Source organism: Gavialis gangeticus, unplaced genomic scaffold (assembly GCF_001723915.1).
Source record: "Gavialis gangeticus isolate Ggan-Ray unplaced genomic scaffold, GavGan_comp1, whole genome shotgun sequence".
Taxonomy (NCBI): Eukaryota; Metazoa; Chordata; order Crocodylia; family Gavialidae; genus Gavialis; species Gavialis gangeticus.
The window spans coordinates 181,102,367-181,112,087 of record NW_017729024.1 but is presented as its reverse complement, the minus strand read 5'-3'; the positions used below and the strand labels follow the sequence as shown (position 1 = coordinate 181,112,087).

The 9,721-nt window shown below is 41.9% G+C and overlaps 1 long non-coding RNA gene across 1 annotated transcript in view; it reads left to right on the top strand.

Annotated features, from left to right (window-relative positions):
• LOC109298277 overlaps positions 1–8,261 on the top strand; it is an 18,746-nt gene extending 10,485 nt beyond the window's left edge. The window contains exons 3-4 of the long non-coding RNA XR_002097576.1: positions 5,395–5,402; positions 8,251–8,261. This is a non-coding gene — a long non-coding RNA (uncharacterized LOC109298277). The remainder of the gene's footprint in view (positions 1–5,394; positions 5,403–8,250) is intronic.
• Positions 8,262–9,721: the final 1,460 nt, after the last annotated feature.

The window sequence follows — 9,721 nt, the reverse complement described above, 5'->3', positions numbered from 1 at the left end:
GGGGGGGGGGGGCTGATGTGACACTAATGATTTTGATTGATTGACCTAACCCTAGTTAGGTTGATGTAAAGGTAATGATGGTACACACCCTATATTTTGCCCTAAGCATTTCTCGTTTCAGCTTTGAGGACCCAGTCACTCCTCTCTTAACAAAACTGCTTTTGGGGACAACCAATTGTCATGCAAGTTGATTGTGATAAGCTGGGCTAGGCACTTCACCAGGAAGCCGGAAAGTAAGTCCTTTCTCCCTCTTTCCAGGTGAGGCAGCTGCCGTTTTCTGGTCAGAGGCAGCCTGCTACGGAAAAGATGTTCACGCTGCATTTTCACCTAGCATCCTTTATCTTCTGCTGAGATAAAGAACCAATTTGCTTCAGGTAAGCTTCATTTTGGTGAAATAAACTGAAACTATATTCCAAGGTCTCAGAATCAAATTGAGTGATAGGGCTTGCTTGACAAAGTTTGGCTAAATAAATAATCTCCTCCAATCATGTGTCTAAACTTTTTCCACTACCCTCTCAAAATGGACTCCCAATGTATGCACAATGATTTTAGACCAACAGAGTTGGAGTAGATCACAAAAAGGGATTTTTTCCACCAAGAAGTCCATCCCTCCCCCAAAAAGACCGTGTCCACCCATTAGTCCTTTTGAGATCACATCATTTTCATTTATCACCCAGGTCACTACTCAGAAAGAGAAAGTTTAACCCTCATCTAGCCAGTCTCTGGGCAGGTTCAGTTTTCCCCATTGCAGAGGTTCACTTGTTAGATGCTCGTAGGACTACATCTTTAATTTGTAGTGTTTCACTTCTTTCAAGGAGTGTCAAAAGATGCTATTCCTGCCTGAGTTTTAGTTTATTAATGCTTTTGGTTCACTGCTTATGAATGCCTTTTCTTCACCTTTTGTCTCCTTTTTTCTCAGGTTTTCCCCCTGAACTTCCTTTCTTGAGGCTTTACATAAGACAAAAATAAAGAATTTTCTAGCTTTCACTTATGGGCCATATTTGATTCTCAGTTAGCAGCAGTTGTCTATATAATTGTTAGTTGGAGTGGTTTTTATAGTTGTGTTTAAATGTCTTGTAACTGAGAATAGAATTTGCCCTACGTATCTGTGCACAGTGTATTGCAACATACTCCTTTACTCTTGTTTCGCCTTTTGTGATTGAGCCACAAATTTCAAAACAACTTGACATTTTATTGCAAAGTACTAGACCAGAAGCTAGTCCTTCTAGACCAGTCCTCACTGGTGAGTTTTTCAATTCTGTCTCACTTGTCTGTCTTAGATAATCCAGCTCCATGTACAATAGAGAGCCTTACTTTACTTATGGTGTAGTGTGAAAAAATACTATAACTTAGAAATAAAATCCCAGCAATAACTATTTAGCTTCCTCCCTGAAGACAAGCAGCATGCTAACAATCTGTTGTTATGTTGTAGAGAAAATTACAGCTCATAAAAATTAATCCTTAATATATTATTGTTGTTTTGTATTCTTTTTTTCTCTCTTGTTTACAGATAAGTACAAGTTTTTATCTATTGTACCAGATACCTCCCATGAGCTTAAAAAAACACAGTACCAGATTTTCAAAATTGCACGTGTAATTTGTCCATTCTATTATAAGAATTGTGCATGTATTTGCCCCTGTATCTATGCTATGAGCTCCATCTAGTATGTCACAACAATTAATACCATTTCTTCTTTTCATGACATGGCACCGAGATTGTTGACCATGTCCATATGAATAAAGAAGTCCCAACCCTTCTATAAGAATATGCAGATAGCATGAGCTGATGATACAGGGGTGTTGCTTAAATATTATAAGCATATTTCTTATAATAATTGTGATTCAAATATGTGAAAATGTTTCCAATTTTAGAGCAGACTACATTTACATTGCAGACTCTGAGTCCCATTGTACAAGATGCACAGAAGTCTTGGTCTGAACTCAGGTGAAATCTTAACCTTCTAGAAGTCAAGGGGGCTTTTGCCATGACTGCAGTAGGACCAGGATTTCACCCCAAGTATTTGTTTGACATTTGAAGCTCCAACAGCTTGTATAAAGACAGTTCACCCCCACTTTCTAGAGTTACCTTCTTGTTAACAAGTTAAACATTAAATTGCAGCTGAGCAGATGCATTGTATAGTGAAGAAAGTTAAAAGAATTACCGTTAGTCTCTCATAACAAAATATTCTGGGTTTTTTTTAATAAGTCAGGATGTATTCCTAAAACAACAATGCAGTACTTTAAAAACAAAAGGCTCCTGAGGACTGACAACAATAATTAGTTTCTTCAGATAAAATGTGCTGTTTGACATTTGCTTCCCTCCCCACACCATTCAGAGCTGCTGTCGTTATTATTTATATTAGAGTAGGGCTTAGAGACCCTGGCTCAGAGTAAAGTCCCACTGTGCTAGACCCTCCACCAGAACAAAGCAGGAGACAATCTCCCCCCTAAAATGTTTGCTATGCAAATATATAAGACAGAGGGTGAAAGGGAAAACAGAGATGAAGTGACTTGCTAAGAGTTAAACAGCAGCTTAGCAGCAGAGCTGGGACTAGAACTCATACTTCTACACCGTGAGCTGAAAGCTCTGTGCCGTACCCCTCCCTCACTGTCCCATGGTGGGCTTGATTTGGCTTTAGCTCTCAAAGCTTCATTGTCATTTGCACAATGAGGACTTTACACTGCCCTGGCAGCGCAGCCTTAAGATGGGTAAAAATTGCTCCTGCGTTGGCTGTTAGGCTCTCTGTAATGTACAGTGGTCTTAGGTGTAGTAAGAATCCCAGCAAGCAGCTGCAAAGAGAGAGGAGGGCATGTGATTCTTGATTCCTGTCTGTTGCACTTCTGCTAGCTAGGTGAGGACATCTGCTATGGCATTCAACAATGCCAATAGCTTTTTCACATGGTGTTTTATGTCTTTTTCTTAGTTACAAATACCTTTATCTTAATGAAACCAAAATAAAGGACTAAAATCTCCAGTAAAACGGAGACTAATTCCACACCAAACACGTTGTTGACTTTAACATATGACTTTGGCAAGGAGACCCTGATTCAAGTCCAGTGATACCTCTACTAAGGTGAAGTTTATGGTTCCTTTGGGATTTGTGTGACACTAGCATCTAGGCTGGGACTCCAGACATCAAGTAATTTCCTTAGTGCAGTGTTAGACATATGGCAGTAGGCTCTCTGTGTGCCCATAGACATGTAATTACAGTGTGTTGGAGCAGACTCCATTAATCATGTCTGCTGCAGCATGTTAATTGGTGCGCTCCAGCAGCCTCTGTATCTCATGTGTTCAGTGTCCCCCCTCATGTATTCAAGTGCTTGGTGGGAGCACTTTAACTAAAGCTCATCAAACAAGTTTTAGTTAAAGCGCCCCACCACCATTTTGAAGTGTGGGATGCTGAATACATGAGACACTGCAAGTGCTTTAATTAGAGTGGCTCTCAGAGTTCCTCTGCTTAAAGCATCCCCGCACCCCTACCCTTGGAGCGTGTGTAAAGACACCGTCTGTCTCTGGCATGTTTAATAGCATGTGCTCAGGACTGTGTGAAGCAAACGTGCCATCCATTTTGGGTCATAGCATGCACAGAACAAATGTTGATGTGCCCCACTGCCACGCTGCCTTGTGCAGCCTTCTGACCACGCCAGCTTGTGCTAATGTGGATATTAAAGCTTCATAAATTCTCTCAGGAAACAATTTCATTTCAGTCCATCAGGACAGTGCAACTCTTCCCTCCTGCCTGCCTGCTTATTCCCCTTTCCCCTGCCCTCAGGCAGTCTGTGGCAGAGTTAAAACTGGGCTTGCAAGGTTGCGAGGGGTTTTTTTCCTCCCTTGTCTGTTTGACTAAAGGCAACTTCAGCTTAGTGGAGTGTGGGCCTCCCTCCCTCCCCCACCTGATCGATATTTTAATGTGACTTATCAGAAAGAGCAGTAATTGTTTACTTAAAACCTCAGGATCCCATAAAGGGCGAGGGAAAAGTGTCCACGCAAAACAGAAGCTCTGGGCACCTGCCTGTGGCTGCGAAGGCCCAGTGAGGACGCCTACCTCGGAAATGATGAGCACACGGGCGCTCAGCACAACGTGATGTGATAGCCTGGTGGTAGCCAGCACTCCAAGCATCAGTTGGCTGTTTTGCAGGATGGTAAGTGCTTTCCTGGGTATGCTTCAAGTAAGCAAATGGAAAAAAACCCCTCTTTTGAGGTGGGGGAATTATTGATGAGAAGGAGTGGAAAAGAATTGTAAGTGCAGTAATGATATTATGCACTTCCACCGCTGAAATGTTCTTAAAAGCCTGGTGCCTCTCTCAGATTAAATTGATGTTTTAAATGAAAACAAACTTTTTTTTTTTTACAGTCTACAGGCCCCATCTTGCATTATTAAAGTTGACTGGAGATTTTCATCATCGTCAGTGGGCACAGATAAAGCCCAGTAGAAATCTTAACTGCACCTTGTAAAAGTCATGCTTAAATTAAACCTGATTAGACTTTCCCAGGCTTTGTGGAATGTGTTAGGTTTCTTAACATGTCTTGGGATTGTCCCTTAAGCATTTTCCAGTCCTCACAATGGTTTTCTCCACCGGGGAGCTCTTATGATAACCTGCAGTTGTTTCAACTCCACATTTTAAACCCAAATTCAACAGAAGAGAGGAAGAAAAATGGAGTTTTGTTCTACTGTGGTGTGTATAGTCCACTGTCTCCCTGTGCTGACAGGTAACCCTCTTGTTGCCTTGGCTGTTTGCTGAACTGCCATTTATCAACCTTACAAGGATGATTTCTCTTTCTTTTATTACCATTTGTCTCCTGAAATATGACTCCTGAACTGCTGGGAGCTTCTATGTAAATGTAGTGGCCTTACATGGCAGTGATTGACAAGCCCTGCCCCAGTGTGTTTGCTTATGGTAAGATCTTGTGCACCCCGTTTTGATCAGGTGTTGAGATGAATTCAATAGTGTGGGAAGGGATAAACATGAACATAGTAGAAAATTAGAAACCTCAAATGTCAGTGTGCAGTGCTTGCATCCCTTTTGTATTTGTTTTTACTAATAGTAAAGCAAGCAAAGACATATTCCAAGGAAACCAACTCCAGATCCACAGCTGAAAATGATTTCTTGACTAAATATTTTTTTTTAAATGCAGTTAGGACTCAACTGTCTAAATTAAGGCCCTTTTATTAATGTAGGGAACTATATGACAGCTTGATATCCAGACTGGATTACAGACTCTTCTTCCTTTTAAAGCAGGTTCCCTTTTGGCTGCAATTTCCCAGTAATCTGACCTGTTAGTCCAGACAAATCGGTGTGGCAGCACTGTGCAGGCATTCAAATGCACAGTGATTTACCACTCCAGAGCATGCATGCTTCAAATAAGAGATAAAATAAACTAAGGGTGATAAGGAAAAGGAGTCATTCCCATCCCTTCATCAGCAGGCCTGATGTGCACAAAGGTAAAGATGGTGAAAGCAGGTGAATAATTGCACTGAAAAAGAGAAGCCTAGCATATTAACTGGAAGAAGTAGGTTATTGTTTGGATTGTGTGTCTGCCAAGAGTCAGCTCAGAATTTGGTTAGCTACGTCTACATTAGAAAAGTGATTTGATTTAAAAACAAGCCTGGGTTAACTGGTCCAGCCTTAAATGGTCCTGACCCTAGATTAATCCAATTTATTGGTAACTTACTGATGCAAATGAAACAGAATTATATCAATTTAAGAGCATCTATGTTAGGGGTTTGCACTGGTTTACCTAGATGAATTTTTTAACAGTCTGTATACAGGAAAGATGCAACATTTTGTAGATAGAAGAGTTGGTCGCAGGTTTTCAGCATGTAGCATGTCATGGAGACGGCTTTGTTAGGGCTTTGGTATGTGAACAAGCTCCCGTGAGGTCTATAATGAGGGTAAGGATGTTCACAGTATGAGCTACATTGTAGCAGATGCTAGTGTGCCAATTATACGACAATAGTACCTTACTAGCCCTCAGGGAAAGAAGGATAAATTGCCATGAATAAACTTTACCACAGGATTAAAGTATGATCATGTACAGTTACCATGGTAGAGCTTGGCGTGATACAAATCACTGCCTTCATTTATATCAGTAATTGTTCATGTGCCCATTCCCTAGGAGTCCAAAGGATTCCTCCATTCCCAGTTCTTCCATGACATAATTCATGCTCTTGTTTTTTTCACAAATAATTGGAGCTGTGAAAGCATCAAAAGAAAGAAACCGGATCTTCTGCTTGCCATTGAATGGGATGAAAATAGATTTAGGCCCACCATATATAGCAAATGCTGGTTATTCCTAAATGAGAACAACATATTTGTTGGTGATTGTCAAGTGACTATGTCTCACTTTTATTAATTATTTCAGGAATCCTGGTGAATGTCCTCAAATTAAATATAGGCCTCTTACACACTTCTATTCTGGCCTCACAGACATATTGCGTAAAATATGCATCTCTTAACAGTCTCTGACCCTGATAGTTATATCCATTTGTCAAGAAATAATGCATATAGAGATGACTCCAAGCAATGGACATTTACAACATTCTTCATAATGTGTTTCTGTTACACACGTGTTAGGTGTAATGAAAACTTTTAAGCAACTGATTAGTTCAACATGCTTAATGTGTTTCTGCCACGTTTTCATTTAATCTTTGATTTGTAAAGCTCTAGTATACCCCAGTAGGTACCAGGAAAAAAAATATGGATCTTTGAGAATACGGCACATTAACCACTGTTAGGGCTCTTGTACACACCACGATTTTTGCCCTTTCATGCGTTGCAAATGTGTGTCTGTTTGCACGAGTGGGATTTCCCAATGCTTTAAAAGTCATTCTTGTGCACTAAACTAAAACTCCTCGTACATAATTTAGTTTGGCTCGCCGGAAATTAGTGTTATGTTCATGGGTTCATTGCGTGCAAACACAAAGGCACTCAAAGACATGTAATGAGCCTCTTTGTCCACCAGATGGCGCTGCTACTTTTTTATAGTTCACCCCTTTGAATTGCTTTTACTTTCAAATAGCTTCTGCTTTATTTTTCTTGTGTGGTTTGCCAGCTCCCTGCTTCCACAGCTGTGTGGCAGGGCACAGGCACAGGGTGGGTGGAGGGCCCTGGGCTGGGGAGGTAGTGCTAGAGTGTCCCGTTCTCTTGCAGCACCAGCCAGGGAGCCGGATAAATTTGTTTGAAAACCTAGTGCATGTAAACACAGCTGCAACGCTCCAAGGCTTAATTCGTTTGAAAACCTAGTGTGTGCTATACCTGAAAGAAGTTTCACCAGTTCTAGAGGGAAAAGAGCATTCTATTGTCATGTGAAAATATAGCCTGTTTGCAGTCCATTTATTAAAAACTGACAGAAAAGAATTTTGTTGTTGTTATTTATTGATATTAATGAAGTACCTAACTTGCAGTTATATAAGGTGCCTTTTGCCTGCAAGCTCAGTAGTTCAGTACAGTTAGTATCCACAGTCATCCTATATAAAGAGCTTTGTGGGCTGATAAGCAATTTTTAATAAGGAAAGGGGAAAAAGGAAGAGTAAGAAAAAAAGTTAATGTTAACCCTCTCTGCTTATAAACAGACATTGTGTTTGGAGTGGGATCAGCTGTGTAGGGATGTGTCATCACCTCACTGATCCATTCACTGGTGTCTGTACAGATCACTAGGGTGGTTGTCCCAAAGGGTTAGGTCCCTTCAGGGGTGCTCCTGGTGCTTCAGGGCCTGATCTTATGAGAGAAAGGCAGGGATGCCATCGCACAATACACTTGCCATGGGAGTCCCCTGAAAAGCCTGCCCCCTGCCTCCATCCCCCATGCTTGTAGATGTGTGCCCTGATGCCTGTACCGTGGGAATTCCCTGCAGCAGTTTCCCCCTATACACTCCCAAATGCCTGCCCTAAGAATTCCCCTTGCAGGGGGATTTTTGAGGCACAAAAGTGTGGCCCCTGAAGCCTCAGGAGTGCCCCAGGTTGGGGCGCAGCAATGTGTGTTGCAGGAATCCTTTGCATGGGGGTTCCCCCTTCCATGCTTGCAGGTGCATGCACTAGAAATCCTCCTGCAGGGGCATTACTGGGGTATGCAGGATTTGGTCCCTGAAGTCACTGGAGTACCTGCCCAGGATGCCAGGAGAGTATGAGCAGCCCCAAGCTCAAAAAAGAGGTGCAAAGCGTGACTAGGAATCCCCATGCTCAAAGATTTCTGCATTTGTAGCATGCCATACTTTTGACTCGGATCAAGTGTAGTCCCTGTTCTAATCAGGGAGATACCATGAGCACCCAGACTAGGAGCAGATGTGTGTAGCTGAGAGTGGAGACCTGTTCACTGCACTGTGGACAGGCACCATTATGAGAATCTACTATAGTCTCTGAATGGGAGGGTCTCGGCTACCCAATTTATGGTGTTGGGGGATTAGTTTTGGGTTCTCCCTCTAGCTTGCTCCTTCAGTCTTTTGTGTAGGGGCAAGTGAGACTCGGGACCATCTGAACTCCGAGGCCTCTGGGTTTGGAGCTTGCACGTATGTAAGATGCCTGCCATGGATTTGGGAATATCTGAAGCCCCAGATGGAGTCTGGGAGGATACTTGCCAGCGGTAGCACCACAAAGACTTGAATGATTGAGCTCTACTCAGCTGATTAGAATTCAGAACTGATTTAGCTGATTTTGCCTGAGACATGAAATTATTTAAAAAAACCAAACAAAACAACCCCCCCCCCAAAGGGCTAAGATACCTGTTCACTTGGGTTTTGTGCCACCACAAATTTTTTTATGGCAAAGGCAAAGTCTGTTTGCAACCTCTGACTGTTTTCCTCTTCTTCCTTTTCTTGTTCTCCTTTTCCCTTGTCTCCTTCCCCTTTCTTTTTCAGTGTCGACAAAGAAAGCAACTGTGGCTTTGCTCAGAGCCTATGTGGTGAGGCTGAGGGGAGCACATCAAACATTTATGGTGGCTCACATCATATGGGAAGATCCCCTGAACTTTAGCACAAAGTCCAAGCACTCAGTGAACAGCATGTCTTGTTACAGGTACAGTAAAAACTCTTTTAGCTGCCTCAGATAAAGTTCCCTGTAAATGGAAATGAGTTAAGTGTTCACAGAAGCTCAGAAATCCCCAAGCCTGTATTATGTACCGCAATTTCTATTTGCTTCCTCTCAGAGTCATACTCAAAACAGTGTCTCTGGGCTTCTCACTTTACGCTGCAAAGAAACCTTCAGCCTTTGTGTTTGCAGTTTGAGGACCCCTCCTTAGTACCTAGCACTTTTGTAAATTATACCACATGCCTGTCTGCATCTTTAGGTGTCTGAACACCTTTGTGAGTCTGGTCCTCTGAAACAAAGGTTGAGATTCATCAATATGGGTAAAGATTGCATCAAAGCTTACATAAACAAGGCTAGATTCTTTTACATCTATTAGGCACATAATGCATTTAGGGACCTAAATGCAATTCTTGTCTACCCTGTTCATGTCCCTGAAAACCCATTAATGCAATTACATTTGTAACAACCGCCATCTTACCTTTAAGGCTGTCACAAAAAAAACAACAGGGAGGAGAACCCACTCACATCTTGTATTAACAGTTCTACAGAAAGTGTTGTGGCATCTTTTCTGGTTGCATGCAGTGTCCCGGAGCCTTTCTGGGCCTGCCCTTTGTTTGGCTGGATTTGGTCTTCCAATTAAAAAAAAAAATTGTCACCAGAGGTAATATCCAAAATGGAACATACATAACTAGATTAAC